Source organism: Anguilla anguilla, chromosome 2 (genome assembly GCF_013347855.1).
Source record: "Anguilla anguilla isolate fAngAng1 chromosome 2, fAngAng1.pri, whole genome shotgun sequence".
NCBI lineage: Eukaryota > Metazoa > Chordata > Actinopteri > Anguilliformes > Anguillidae > Anguilla > Anguilla anguilla.
In genome coordinates, this window is record NC_049202.1 from 46,547,960 (window position 1) to 46,560,339 (window position 12,380).

Consider the following 12,380-nt stretch of genomic DNA (forward strand, 5'->3'; position numbering starts at 1 on the left):
GTTTACATTGCCATCTTGAAATGCACATAGATTAAATGCAATCGCTGTATAAACAGTCTGAAGAAAATGGCCTATAACCAAATTACATTGGAGTATACTAATGATACATATTGTTAATTGATTCCAGGTCTGATTACGCTGCCTGTTGGATGGAGTGATTAGGATAAATTTCACTTCATTATTACTGCGATAAAGAGAAACATGATTTTACTGTATGCGCTGAGCTGTATGTGATTCATACTCAGCATGAGCACTTTACAAGAGCCTTCATTGCCCATGAGTAACCGTGGTGTCTGGTTAATTGTGGTTTCTGAAAAGAAACATCTGCTCAGGGCGAGCCTTGATGTGAACAGGGACTCCAGTCCAAGTAAAATATGCCTTTTAATGTGGCATATATATTTTTTCCCTATTTGAAAAAAAAAAAAAAAAACTGTAAACCACCAGCAAAAAAATAGAATACTGAAGTCATGTTTTATTCGGTAGTCATGGTTATTTCATTGGCCTGGGAAAATCTGACAGGTGTAAAACAAATATTATATAATCAGTTGTTGGGAAAGCAGAGACAGATTCTGTTGCCTGGGTCAATATATAGTTTTGTTTCTCTTGGTCATTCTCCTGAAAGAGAAACCTGTTAAACACCATCAATAGGGGTACTGGCACCTCTAAATGCATGATCCAAAGCGAGCAAATTTATGAGCCATTCCCCATGCATGTGTTACCGAAGAATCCCCAAATGCTGCAAGCCTGTATATATTTTCAGTCATTTCAGCTGGATCGCATTTGGCTTTAGAAAGAAAACACATTGTTTATTGTATAAGTTTGGCTGGAGGTACTTATGTTCCCCAGTGCAACTCTACTGTGTTGATAATTAAGGGGAAATGCGTTGAATGTCAAAGCAGCAGTCTGAGGGTGAGCTTAAACGGAAAATATTTTTTTATTTTGCCCTTAGATACGATTAAGCATTGTATCAGGCTGGTTAAGAAGGACCTGTTAAAGGCTATTTTGGAGCCAAAAGATTGGAGAGGGGATATTGAGGGTTTTGGGGGTAGAGTGGAGGGTAACTATTCTTTCTATTTTCATTGAAATGAGGGTAATCTATCAGGAATTTGTAAAGCTCTATTCAGCGCTGAAGAAAAGCAGGGCTGTTGGGGGACCTGTCTGTGGGCTGCACAGACAAGCAAGCAGCAGATGTGTTAAGAAAGTGCCGTCCCCTCAAAAAAAGCGTGCTCTCTCTCCATCTCTTTCTCTCTCTCTCTCTCCATCTCTTTCTCTGTTTCTCTCTCTCTCTCTCTCACTCTCTCTCCATCTCTTTCTCTGTTTCTCTCTCTTTCTCTCTCTCTCTCTCTCACTCTCTCTCTCTCCATCTCTTTCTCTGTTTCTCACTCTCTTTCTCTCTCTCCATCTCTCTCTCTCTATCTGAAGGGGACAGCTTTATGGTAATTTTTGAAGAGTGAGCATCAGTGCTGGTGAACACCCTTGGCCCTGTAGTAAAGAAGACAGCCTAGTAAAGAAAGACTTTTGTCACACAGAGACAGAGGATTTACTATGCAGGGCACACGCCCGGTCCTCCCAGCTTTTGGGACTGGAGTACAAGCTGGTGCGGTGGACATTGTGCATATTAGTGCTGGAAAGAGTAGCTGACGTTACCCACAAAAGGCTCTGGAAACAGCTAATGCCCCCCGCCCCCAATTTAAATTAAATCTGAGATGACGTTAGTAAAGTGGATTGTTTAAGTGACTTGCTTCACATGCAGCGTTACATTTAAGCATTACTAAACAGACAAACAAATGGCTGGCTCTTAGGATATTTTTCAGGAAAATCTTATTTTATTAAAAGCATTTACACATGCAATATGTATTATTGTTACCTTTCAATTGGTTCACATTTTTTTGCCTTTTCACGTGATGTCAGCCACCCCTTCATCATAGTCATCATATCACATCATAGTACGCAAGCTGGGCTCGCAGTGATCAATGAGACACTGTAATCCTGACTCACTGAAACTCTCCCATCCCTGGACAACTCTAGAGCCATTTGTACATCATGGCTGCCGGCCATTGTTGGCACTGACATGTCTGGATCTGACGCTGGACTGTGGGGCCCATCCATCCACTAGAATGGTGCCTTAACCGGATGAGCCACCCAGCCGTCCCAGATTATTTCATTTTATCTGTTTTGCCCGGCCACATAATTCTTTCCCTTCCCCTTTGCACTGAGCGGGAGTTTTGGGCCAGGGAGGGGAGGATCACAGGCAGCGTGAAAGCAGGAAGTGCAGGGCTTCACCTCTGAGGCGGCTGCCTGACGGACAGCCTGAATAGGCAGGTTGAAAGGAGCCCCTCTTTCCCACAGTCCACAATGGTGACATGCAGTGTGCAGCCCGGAGCCCTGCATCTGCCAGTGCTCAGCGTGGGGGCGTATTATGCGTGAAGGGGAGCGAGGGGGAATTCAGCATTGGGGACCAGGTTTTCATTCCACACGCTTGAGTGATGATTTCCAGTAAAACTACCGATGAACAGCTGAGGAGAAAGAGAGATCTAGTTACAGTGTGGAAATTAAAGTGTGTCTATTGTTTAACCTGTTATTCTCCTGGAAATGTTTTTTTTTTTTTTTTGGTTTTATTACTTACATTTTTAATTATTTTATTAAGCAGACAGTTAAATACATTTATTTTAAAAGGTTGTCTGTTGATTAAAAACTGACAACCAAGGCTGCATTTTATACCATACAGCTTTCTTCTTCATTTTCAAAGACAAAGGTGTTTATGACTAAATATGGTATACCATTTTACACCTTGATTAATAAACATATCCCTGATTACTTCCCCCATCCCCTACTCCCTTTCACTGCATATATGAGTGTGACTGTGCATCGCTGTCGCAGAAGGAAGATGAATTAGCATCACAGCATCCTGAGACAGGCTTAAACAATGGTAGATTTGGAGCTTGGACTGCCCAAGGCTAGCCATCTGCCACAGACACAGCTAGATCCATTATCAGCCCCAGAAGAATGCGAAGCCAGATTGATGAGGCCTTTAGTAATTCTTCAAGGAAGCTCAGAGGGATGCACATCACACCAGCGCTCCTGGCCTCCTCCCTCACACAGCAAGCAGAGGCTCCAGCAGGTGGTCTAAGTGTCTCTGCTTCCTGCTTACCACACTCTACAACTAGATGCAGTAAACCGGGTGTAAGGTTCCCTTGAAATAGCCTTATTCAACTCCCTTGCAGCTTTGAACACACGGACATTGCTGGAATGTTTCATCCCTAAGTGGTTTTGTTGTATAAGCCTCATACAAATCCCTCAAACCAAAGACCCCAGAAAAAAGTATGAATGGAGAATGAATCCTCTCTTTAACCTTAGACTGTCAGATTCTTGATGTGAGCTCACTGAAATGAAACCAAGATTTTGACCCATGTTAACACAGCAGAAACCACAAAATATACTTAAATTTATCTCAATGGGGCTTTTTTGTGGCCAATATTAACAATATTATAAAGAAAGAAGCCAATTTCACAGAAGACAGATACCCATTTCCTTGCACAACATATCACTGGTCAACAAGTGAACACAGCATGGAAACTTCATCCATTTAAAGAATAAGTAAGCATAGTTTGTAAATGTAATTTTCAAGGAAAAACTGAAGTTTATCATTATATCTGGGACTATGTGTGAAGTTAAGTTAGCATGAAGTTGTTTCAGAAAATATTCATTTCAAATTAAGCTTGTAAGGGTAAGGGTTTGGATCAATTAATTTTTGACAGTTAACAACTATTGTATTGATCACTCCACCAAATCCCACCTCTTTAATTGAAGAATGGGAAACTCATACTATCTTTAATACTGGTTTTCTTGATTTGATTATGGACATTTGGCGATGGAGATCACCAGCAGGATGGAGATGGCTGATGCCTCACCAGTGTCCCCAGAGTCTGAAGGAATGATGCCTGCACTTGGTATGCAGAAAGAGCGGGAACTTCTCTGGAGCGGTGAGACAAAGGGAAGTTGTGAGCCTCTGATTGGATGGCCATAGGACATTGTCATGCAGAGTAACTGGTGCATGCTTGGACATTGCCCTCTGACTCCCACCCAGCAGGTGTGTGCCTGGGGTGCACAGAAAGGGGCTCTCGCGCTCGCCCTTTTGTGGCCGCAGTGCAGGGGTCTTGTAAAAGGGGCTGCACAGGACAGATGCTGCACGTTGATACCCTGGGGGAAAGTGTGCCGTGTCTAAAGAAAGGAGATGATACAATAGGCCAGATAGCTGCCATGCCTACACAGAAGACAAAATGCGGTCTCCGTAGTGACCTGTTGCCGTAAAACGCTTCAGCAAACAAAGTGTTCCCTGCCTTGCCGCAGGCTGACACCCACAGAATATGCCGAAGCTGAAATAACAGTAGTGTCTTTTATTCATCTTGTGGCAATACATGTTTAATTGTAGAATTTAAAGAAAGTTGTTAGGAATTCAACAATTATGGTATTGCCCCCCACAAAATGTTTCCTCTGGCCCCCCTCCCCAATCTTTGGCCATCGATTTTAAATGATCAATTAGTACAGTTTGCATGTGACAGCTATAATTTGAGTGGTGGCTGTCAGAATGCGACCATTGTTGTAGTTTCAATATAGCAACTTGGTAGCAATTTACTTTTTTAAAACACAAGACCATGTGAAAAAAATCATTGGAAATGTGCTGAGGGAACCCAAGGCTCAACAATATGAACAAACTTCCATGTTTTAGGACTACAAACTGTAACACTCCGTTAGTGAGTAATGTGTGGGAAATGTTACTTCAGTGTAAATTACCTCAGTGTTACTTCTCATCTGAACAACGGTGTCTGCTGCAGCACAGTACAGAACACAGAATTGAGAACGGAGCCATATCAAGAAAAAAATACATCCTTTTCCAAACATTATGGAGCTTACTGTATATACATTCTATTTAGTCTGACTACCAAGTGTGCCTCTCCTTGGCAAAATATGTGTTGTTTTGAAACAGAATTAGCCAGGATGTTTAACAGAAATGCTATATGAGTTATGAGGGGTATTTCACGTAGCAGGATAACTGAGTTAGCTGGATAACAGCTGTTCCGAGTAAAACCTGGAACAGCTCTTTTTACTTCAGTCCATGTCCCAGAATTGGGAGAGATCCTGGGTTTTACTCAGTGCAGTTATCCCGCCAACTCCGTAATCCTGCTCCCTGAAACAGGGCCCTGGTCCACACCCTATCACGTTGATGCATAATCAGCATCCATTAGGTAGTGGTGACTGGAAAATTCATTTTGAGGCCAGGAGCTGCTGTTGTCACAGCGACCCCAGGGTCGAGACAAGAGACAAAACTCTGCATGGGCCGGGGACAATGCGGTACTTGCTGCTTCCTTATTGCCCTCAGCCACTGGGGGCAGTGGAATGTACTGGCCAAGAATAGCTCCAATTGGACACAGAGACTGCACTGGAAATATAACACTGTTTTCAAAGGCTCCATGGAAGCAGATACAAAACTGAGTTTGAAAGCAGAGCTTGCCCCCAAAACTGTTTATAACCATTTTCTTCCTGGAAGGGCATTTGCATTGTTGCTTTGGTCTCTGGTAAGCTCTCAGCCTGAAAGCACAGACATACTGATTTGTCATCAGAATGCCAGTGGTCTAAGACCCTGGCTATTTTCTTTTCCATTCAATAACAATGACCAAAAAAAAAAAAAAACTAAGCCTACCACTCAGAATAATTTGACAGTGTTTGAAAATGTTGAATATGCATGAAACACACTGATCTTCCAGCTGAGAGTTGTTTTCATAGTTATTTATTTCTTTTTGAAGCGTATAAAAAAAATGTAGCTGAAACACCAGAAACACTGGAGCCCTTTCTTTAGGAAACAAAAATTCTGAAAAATTTTTATGGAATGATGTTGGACATTATGTGGCTAGATGTGGTTAAAACAGAATTAGCCAACTTCTGAACCAAGGCTCCATGTGTTTTCTAAAAAATCTTTTGTACTTCTCAGTTATTTTTTGTTCCCTTTTCTTTTGGGTCAGCCCTAGTGGTTGGCCAGCTTTAGTTCCATTACCCAGTAACCCTCTGCAGATATGAAAATAGGGCACATATTGAACATCCATTATATTCTGAAGTGCAGAGCAATAAAAGGCTGTGTTAATGGTGCAAATGCATAAAACAAAATGTTTCAGTAAAACTCTGACTCTCTGGTGGGCCAGGAATCAGGAAAGAGAGAGAGAGAGAGAGAGAGAGAGAGAGCACAGAATACTGCATCGTGACTTATGAATACATGCTACTGATATGGCAAAATAATCATAGTTACATCTGAAAAGTCATCATAGTTACACTATGAAGACAGTGATGCACTAGACACTGCGAACCAAATACATGACGTCCATCTGTAGACCCATTTCCAAAATGCACAAGCCATTTATGAGGAGGCAAAGCTTCAGTTTCCTCCTCTAGCCAGCCGCCTATGACTTTTAGAAACAATTTAAAACGTTTAAATTCAATAGTGCTAATCATAAGATCTTATAGGAAAAACTCACAAACTCTTGGCCTGTTTTGGACTTCATGGACAGGAACTCTCCTGAGTTAGAGCATGCTTATATGGGGCAGGATCTAGCATGTTCAACCAAACAGTTTTATGATTTCTCAAAGTTGGTGTTTCTCAAGGGTCAGTGTTAACACGTTTTGAATTGAATTCCACTCATATCCCCAATTTTTAAGTCTAAACTAATTTAATCAGTTATAATGGGAGATCTGGAGAAGTGCACAGCCATAGAGTATTCCTCTATTATGTTGTAGAATGTTCTTTTTTTATCACATCCTTAAAGCATTTAAAGGGTGATTTCAGAAATTTTTGGACAAATTCCAGCCACAACAAGCAGTGTGATGTTTCTTTTGCAAGGCATCTCATGATGCTGATATGATACGATTTATAATGTTCACATCATAAATCGGGAGATGTTTGTCATAGCCTGAATTCACAAGCTTTCACATTTTACATCAACAAAATGGTATTCAGAAAATTTATTTTTCTCCCCCACAGTTGAAAACACTAAAAATACTGCTCAGCATCACTTTACTGTGAATTTTGGCAGTATAATCTAAAAGGCATTCAAGCGGGTTATAATGCATCAACACATAATACATATGTTATAGCATTCCTTGTATGGCATCATTTTTGCTGTCTCTTGACCAGACAGTCAGTAAGAATGTTATTAATAGTTACTTACAATGGGAATGTTTTCTTTTCTCCAATAACTTCTTTTTGCCAAGAAATTTCATTGTTCTCAACATACTTTTTTGAGTTTTTTTTCCTACAGGGGCACACACTACACAAGTTTACTGTATACCAATAGCAACATCCTGTCACTTCCCAATTTCATAATGTTTTACTTTCAAGTGTGTGTCAAATACAATGGAGTGGGAATATTCAGCTAGTTTGTTAATGTAGACTGTAAAGGTACTGAACATTAAGGATCAGTCCGATACTAGGACTTAATAAAAACATACAACATCCAGAGACACAGCAATTAATTTAAAATAACAAATATTTTCCATATGTAAATTATGGCACCCCTCTCAAACACTTGGAATCGAATCAACTTAATTAATGTGATGCGTATAAATCAAATTGTTCTTGGCATTTTCAATGCAACAGTTGCATGTGCCTGGACACTATCAAAATCTTACAGGGGACACCTGGACAGGCTCTCAGCAGGGAAATTCTGCTGGAGTGAAATATGCTTATGACTAATTACTCCACAGGAAACAGTGGAAAAAGAGGGATTCCTGGCCCTGGTTCAGATTCTGCCTCGTTGCTATGAGCTTGAACATCTCAAATGTTCTCCTATTTTTCTGATACACCAGCATACATTGTTCAAACCATCCAACCCATATGCCAGGTCCTGTGTGGCACTTCACCAGAAAGTCTCACTGCTTGTACTGTTTGCAAGCTTCCAGTGAACCGAGGCTCACTCAGGGGCCCACAGACCGGCCCCAGGGGAAAGGAGTCATTATTCTGTTGTTAGATAAGTCTGCACAATCACACTGAAGTTGGTGTGAGCCGCAGCATGCTTGCAGCTCCAAGGGTGGCACTTCCTTTCCAGAGAACATTTCTAAACTTGGACACTAAGCGGCCTGAAGAATTGCTTTGCAAAAGACTGGAGCCGCAAACTGTGGAACAGTGGCCTCTTTGAGAGTGGATATCCAGGGTAGGCTTTTGGGCCAATGAAAAGAGGTGGTGGCGGGGGTGGGGGTTGCGGGTAGTCAAAGAAGGTTAGGGAAGCAGTAAATCGCAAGCTGAAAAGGACACGGCATCGGTCCACTTGACTGGCGTTTTCTGTTTGACCCTGGAACTGAGTGGGTGTATTGTTGCTCCTCCTGCGGCAGGCCAGGGGTCTCCTTCCTGCCCCCAAAGAGCCTGGAGACATTGTTCCAGGGGTCAAAGCTGGTCATCTGAATCACGTCTGTCAAAAGCATGATGAATGGAGTTTATATTTCATATTATTGGACTCTGTGCCTCAGGTCAAGGTGCACAGGGAAAAAGAAGCAATGGCTGGGTCATCAGATCGCAGAGGACAAGTCTTGAACTTCAGCCAAAAGGCCGAGGCCTGCTCATAGTCAGATAGACGGTTAGGATTCAGTTGGTAGATTCGGTTTTTGAAAAGCTCTAGTGAAGCAGCTTTGAGTGTTTTGTGTGAAAAGTTGTTATTTATCAGAGTGTGAGAGTTTACAGCAAGTATAATGAGATTCTATTAAACAGGAACTTGGCCAGGTCTCTCTCGTAAAAGAGATTTTCATCTCAATGGCACTAACCTGTTAAAATTAAGGTTACATAAATAACAAAAACAAATCGTAATTGACTTTTCAACTTAAATGCTGTCCAAGATGTGTCTAGTGTTAAACTGAACATGATTGCTATGCTTGTGACAGCCACATATCAGTAGACCATGAGTTCAATTTCAAGAGATTCACCTTATCATCTCAATTGTAGTTGTATTTATAGAATTATGAACCATTATTTAACATTTAATGTTGTTTGCATGCTGATTTATTGTGTCTTCACAGGTGTGAAGTGTTCTCTTGCTCACTTTAACAATGCTATTATAAATTATTTTGGATGGACTAAGGATTTGTATAAGGTAATCTCTTACTTACTCTGCATAATGTGCGTTATAATTAGACATTACACAACTGTAAATAGCTTTTCTTATTTTTAAAAGCGGGGAATAGTGGAAAATAATGGACACATAAAAAAGAAAGCATTTTGTCATCTGTTTTCTATCTTCTGTTGTGCTGTTGATGAAATTAAAGCAGAATGGAGTGACACGTCACACAAATGTTGAAGGGACAGCCTCATTTAACTGTATCAGCTCATCACCCCGATCAGGTTTCCTCTGGTAAAGCCCACGGCATAAAGACATTGAGGGATTGGTTTTGTTCTTGTGCCTGCAGATGCCCATCACTAATTGAATTTAGTGCAACTGTGGCTTTGTGTGCAAAGCAGCAGGGAGAATAATACGCAGGGCCGCATAAATGCGTTACTGACTCAGGAATGCGACATCAAAAGAACTTTTGCGAACCACTGGGTACAGACTGTTCACACAGACATGTACTCCTGTGGCATTGCTGCGGAAGGAAGGGAGAAAACAGGGTTTTTCAGATGTGCAGAGCTCAGGTCAGGACTGTCCTCTTTCACCCTTCTGTGAATCAAGTGCAGCTGTCATGGACACTGGGTGGGTCTGTGCTGTTTCATAAATGGGAGCTCCAAATAAAGAGAAAAACCAACCCTGTTATTATCCTGTTATTTTGGCTTTCCACAAAGGGTCTGATATCAAGTGACCAATATCAGATATAAAGACTTTCCAAGGAGAGATATTTGCACAATAATAGCAAGAAGCAAGGAGGACTACAGATACTTCAGATCTTTGTTTCCTTTATCTGGCGGCATGGAAAAGAAAATACTTTAAAGACGACCCAGTACAACATCCCTTTATTTTAAGCACTTAGGTTTTCTGGCTGGCCTACATCCCTGAGTATGCATTGCCCTTACAGAGGGGACGTTTGTAGGCTTCCTTCAATGGACAGGATTAATTCACATGATCTGAGGTCATTGTCCAGATGAAGCCAATGCATCTGTATTGCTATATATAAATTTGGGCATGTTTCTGTCCAGCGGACTCACAGACAGAGGGGCTCTGTGTGAGCCTTCCTCAGCTGCACTTGTGTCCGTTTCTACCCTCGCTCCCCTACTCATGGACCGCAGGGACTGTGTACTGGTTCCCATCCCTGAAACCGGGTTAGCATTCTTCTGCTACAGGTCAGCTCCAGTCCCCTCCTTTGCTCCAAAACCACCCAGCTAGAAAACCGAGAGTTGGCAGATTACTGCTGAGAAAGCAATGGCCCGGTTACTGGTATCTCCTCTCTCCCAGGTTAATGATCCGTCATGTGCATACCTGAAGCCAAGCGTTCTGTCTGCATATCTCATCAACTGCCCATGTGTGTCCATGTTTTAGCAGAACGAGTGCCTTGCTTGTTCTTGTGAAAACAATGCAACCATCTTTATGCATATACAGCTTGTAAACCTCGGTTTTGTGAGTGTATATCCACATCAATGCGTTCATCAGTATTCCTCATAACATAATAACCTTTGGCAGTACTGATAAGTAGTCATCATTGACTGATTATATTTTTAACTGGATCTCATCATAGCTGCTGATTGACAAGATACAATCATCATGCCACATAAGGCTATTGTAAAAATTACAAAATAACCTGCTAACCAGTGTATGTTACTTTTTTACTTTTTTCTTTGCAAATGAGTGTGTGTTCAAGGAACTGCGAACAGAGAGTGAGCAGATGTTTCAGTGGTTTCTGATCACAGACATGTTGTTTGAGGCCAACTCTTCAACCAATCACAGGGAGTTTTGCTGATTTAAGTCAGCTTTCTCATGTATGCCATTGGCAAGCGATGAAGGGCAAGGTGGTCGTCAACTCGGCCACTCTTAACAGTCAATGAAAAGGGTTTTCCTGTAGAAACCACTGAGATGCTAGTGGTTTCAGACTCTCGGTTCACACATGCCATCTTCTTCACAGCACAAATGTCTTCTTGGTTTCGTGTTTCCCGTTATATTAAACAGTTGCACCACATGTCTGGAGAAGAAAAGATCTTACATCTTGTTACAAATACCATAGCTGAGTAAATACATTCAGATGGAGAATGTGATATTTTGATGTTAAAAGCATAACAGCACAATTCTCATGAATGACAATTTGGAATTTGTATCTAAAAGTCAGAGGAGGCTGGTTAGAGGATGAATCTGAAACTTTGCCTACTCATAAATTTGATTTAACAGCCCATAGGCCTATTGGAGTGATTACGACTACTCATTCATTCATTTACATTTACATCTTGAAGTGTCATGTGAGCTTTGAAAAGTGGGTATGACTTTGGTTGCATGTAAGAATGGCTCGTGCATTTTGGAAAGAGGTCTACGGATGGACTGATTGCATCTGTATGTCATGTATTTGATTAACTGTGTGTAGGTCATCACAGTCTGCGCAATGTAACTATGATGGCTAGATTAATTTGCCGCAACAGTAGAAATTCATAAGTCAAGATATTTATTAGATTGCATTGCTCCTCTCTCTCTCTCTCTCTCGTGTGTGTATGTGTGGGTTTGTATGTGCATACATGCATGCATGCTCACGCTTATGGCAGCTGTGACTATTTTAACTTTGATGTATGCCTGCATGTGGTTGATTTATAAATGCCCACATTTTAATTCCTGGCTCCTCTGTGAAACTAGCTACCAGCTGTCACTGCAAGTCATGTTGACAATGTAACTGCATAGCTCATATGTGGCTCTCTCAGAAAGCCTGGTTTGGCTTTCAATTAGACATTCATAAATGATTTTAAACTTACTGAACTTGACAGAGAGAAAGCCATTCATGAAGGTAGCTTATGAGCCAGCATTTTCTACCATGAATGCTTTCAAATCAATCCCTGTCCATTTGTTTTTTCATCCCAGGCCAAGGTAAACATGGAAATATCATCACCGCTCAAGCTTTACAGATTGGGGAGGACCCCCTTCCTCTCTGCTGATGTCTTTTTCATTAACAGGCTCCGCCATCCTGCGCTGACATCCCATAGTGTCAGGGTTGACGGGAAAGATGAAAATCCGCCCTTCCCTCCCGGGGGACGCGGAGCAGAAAGGTTCCAGGTGAAAACATGTGGTGGACACAAGGCCAAAGCCAGTCTGACACGAGCCCAGCGGGGTGTCTCCATTCTGACCCCCAGGCCTGGAGGAACCGACATCTGGAGGAAGACTCCTAATCAAGATAGGGCTCCACTGTAAGCTCAGGTCCAGCTATCATTTCCCCTCACCAATTTC

General features: G+C 41.7%; 1 long non-coding RNA gene across 1 annotated transcript in view; it reads right to left on the reverse strand.

The window, feature by feature from the left end:
• Positions 1–1,804: 1,804 nt before the first annotated feature.
• Positions 1,805–12,380, reverse strand: part of LOC118220083 — a 53,208-nt gene continuing 42,632 nt past the window's right edge. The window contains exon 3 of the long non-coding RNA XR_004763910.1: positions 1,805–2,516. This is a non-coding gene — a long non-coding RNA (uncharacterized LOC118220083). The remainder of the gene's footprint in view (positions 2,517–12,380) is intronic.